The sequence below is a fragment of the Dama dama genome, unplaced genomic scaffold (assembly GCF_033118175.1).
Source record: "Dama dama isolate Ldn47 unplaced genomic scaffold, ASM3311817v1 ptg000115l, whole genome shotgun sequence".
NCBI classification, from domain to species: Eukaryota; Metazoa; Chordata; class Mammalia; order Artiodactyla; family Cervidae; genus Dama; species Dama dama.
In genome coordinates this window covers 518,281-521,982 of record NW_026870926.1, presented here as the reverse complement: position 1 = coordinate 521,982, position 3,702 = coordinate 518,281, and positions in this window count along the sequence as shown.

Here is a 3,702-nt window from a genome sequence, read left to right as displayed (position 1 = left end):
TTTTCAGGCTCTTCATGTTTTTGAACACAGTTTCATGCTCCGCATACTTTTCACACATTTTCATGCTCTTCATATTTTTCACAACTTTTCAGGCTCTTCATGTTTCTCAACACCGTTTCATGCTTCTCCTATTTTTCAGACCATTTCATGCTCCTCGTATTTTTCACACCTTTTGAAGCTCTTCATATTTTTCACACCTTTTAAGGCTCTTCATGTTTTTCAACACCGCTTAATGCTCCTCATATTTTTTCAGACGGTTTCATGCTCCTCATATATTTGACACCTTTTGAAGCTCTTCCTATATTTCACACCTTTTCAGGCTCTTCCTGTTTTTGAACACCGCTTAATGCTCCTCCTATTTTTCATATTGTTTCATGCTCCTCATATTTTTGACATCTTTGAAACTCTTCATATTTTTCACACCCTTCCAGGCTCTTCATGTTCTTCATCACCGTTTCATGCTCCTCCTATTTTTCAAACTGTTTCAGGCTCCTCATATTTTTCTCACCTTTTGAAGCTCTTCATATTTTTCACACCTTTTCAGGCTCTTCATGTTTTTCAACACCACTTCATGCTCCTCCTATATTTCAGACCGTTTCATGCTCCTCATATATTTGACACGTTTTGAAGCTCTTCATATTTTTCAGACATTTTCAGACTCTTCATGCTTTTGAACACCGCTTCATCCTTCTCCAATTTTTCAGACCGTTTCATGCTACTCATATATTTTACACCTTTTGCAGCTCTTCATATTTTTCACAGCGTTTCAGGCTCTTCATGTTTTTCAACAACGTTTCATGCTCCTCCTATTTTTCAGACCGTTTCATGCTCCTCATATTTTTGACACCTTTTGAAGCTCTTCATATTTTCACAGCTTAACAGGCTCTTCATGTTTTTGAACACCAATTCACGCTACTCCTATTTTTCAGACCGTTTCATGCTCCTCATATTTTTCACACCTTTTGAAGCTCTTCATATTTTTCACACCTTTACAGGCTCTTCATGTTTTTGAACACCGTTTCATGCTCCTCCTATATTTCAGACCGTTTCATGCTCCCCATATTTTTGACACCTTTTGAAGCTCTTCATATTTTTCACACCTTTTCAGGCTCTTTAGATTTTTGAACACCGCTTTTGCTCCTCCAATTTTTAAGAAGGTTTCATGCTCCTCATATTTTTGACACGTTTAGAAGCTCCTCATATTTTTCACACCTTTTCAGGCTCTTCATGTTTTTGAACACAGTTTATGCTCCTCATATTTTTCACACATTTTCATGCTCTTCATATTTTTTACACCTTTTAACGCTCTTCATGTTTTACAACACCGCTTCATGCTCCCCCTATTTTTCACACTGTTTCATACTCCTCATATTTTTGACACGATTTGAAGCTCTTCATATTTTTCACACCTTTTCAGGCTCTTCATGTTTTTCAAGACTACTTCATGCTTCTCCTATTTTTCAGACCGTTTAATGCTCCTCATTTATTTCACATCTTTTGAAGCTCTTCATATTTTTCACACCTTTTCAGGCTCTTGATGTTTTTGAACACCGTTTCACGCTCCTCCTATTTTTTAGCACGATTAATGCTCCTCATATTTTTCACATCTTTGGAAGCTCTTCATATTTTTCACACCTTTATAGGCTCTTCACGTTTTTCAACACCACTTCATGCTCTTCCTATTTTTCAGACCGTTTCATGCTCCTCATATTTTTGACACCTTTTGAAGCTCTTCATATTTTTCACACACTTTCAGTCTTCTCATGTTTTTCAAAACCGCTTCATGCTCCTCCTATTTTTCAGACAGTTTCATTCTCCTCATATTTTTGACACATTTTGAAGCTTTTCATATATTTCACACCTTATCAGGCTCTTCATGTTTCTCAACATCACTTCATGCTCCACCTATATTTCAGACCGTTTCATGCTCCTCATATTTTTGACACCTTTTGAAGCTCTCTATATTTTTCACACGTTTTCAGGCTCTTCATATTTTTAAATACCGCTTCATGCTCTTCCTATTTTTCATACCATTTCATGCTCCTCATATTTTTGACACCTTTTGAAGCTCTTCATAGTTTCACACGTTGTCAGGCTCTTCATGTTTTTCTACAACGCTTCATGCTCCTCCTATTTTTCAGACCGTTTCATGCTCCTCATGATTTTGACACCTTTTGAAGCTCTTCATATTTTTCACACCTTTTCAGGCTTTTCATGTTTTTCAACACAGCTTCATGCTCCTCCTATTTTTCAAACCCTTTTATGCTCCTCATATGTTTCACACCTTTTGTAGCTCTTCGTGTTTTTTAACACCTTTTCACGCTCCTCCTATATTTCAGACCGTTTCAAGCTCCTCATATTTTTGACACCTTTTGAAGCTCTTCATATTTTTCACACCTTTTCAGGCTCTTCATGTTTTTCTACACCACTTAATGCTCCTCCTATTTTTCAGACCGTTTTATTATACTCATATGTTTCACACCTTTTTCAAACTCTTCATGTTTTTCAACACCACTTCATGCTCCTCCTATTTTTCAGACCGCTTCATGCTCCTCTTATTTTTGACACCTTGTGAAGCTCTTCATATTTTCATACCTTTTGAAGGTCATCGTATATTTCACACCTTTTCAGTCTCTTCATGTTTTTCAACACCACTTCTTGCTCCTCCTAATTTTCAGACCGTTTCATGCCCATCTCATTTTTGACACCTTTAGAAGCTTTTCATATTTTTCACACCTTTTGAAGCTCTTCATATTTTTCACACGTTTTCATGTTGTTCATATTTTTCAACACCACTTCATGCTCCTCTTATTTTTCAGACCATTTCATGCTCCTCATATTTTTGATACATTTTGTAGCTCTTCATATTTTTCACACCTTTTCAGGCTCTTCATGTTTTTCAACACGGCTTCATGCTCCTCCTGTTTTTCAAACCGTTTCATGCTCCTCATATGTTTGGTACGTTTTGAAGCCCTTCATATTTTTCACACCTTTTCAGGCTCTTCATGTTTTGAACATCGTTTCTTGCACCTCCAATTTTTCAGAACGTTTCATGCTGCTCATATATTTGACACCTTTTGAAGCTCTTCATCATTTCACAACTTTTCAGGTTCTTCATGTTTTCAACACCACTTCATGCTCCTGCTATATTTCTGACCATGTCATGCTCCTCATATTTTGACACCTTTTGAAGATCTTCATATTTTTCACACCTTTTCAGGCCCTTCAGGTTTTTCTACACCGCTTCATGATCCTCCTATTTTTGACACCTTTTGGAGCTTTTCATATATTTCACACATTTTCAGGCTTTTCATGTTTTTGAACACCGTTTCATACTCCTCATATTTTTGACAGCTTTTGAAGTTCTTCATATTTTTCACACCTTTTCAGGCTCTTCACAATTTGAAAAGCGTTTCATGCTCCTCCTATTTTTCAGACCGTTTCATGCTCCTTATATTTTTGAAACCTTTTGAAGTGCTTCATATTTTTCACATCTTTTAAGGCTCTTCATGTTTTTCAAATCCGCTTCATGCTGCTCCTATTTTTCGGACTGTTTCATGCGCCAGATATTTTTGACACCTTTTGAAGCTCTTCATTTTTTTCACACCATTTCAGGCTCTTCATGTTTTTGAACACTGTTTCCTGCTCCTCCTATTTTTCAGACTGTTCATGCTCCTCATATTTTTGACACCTTTTGAAGCT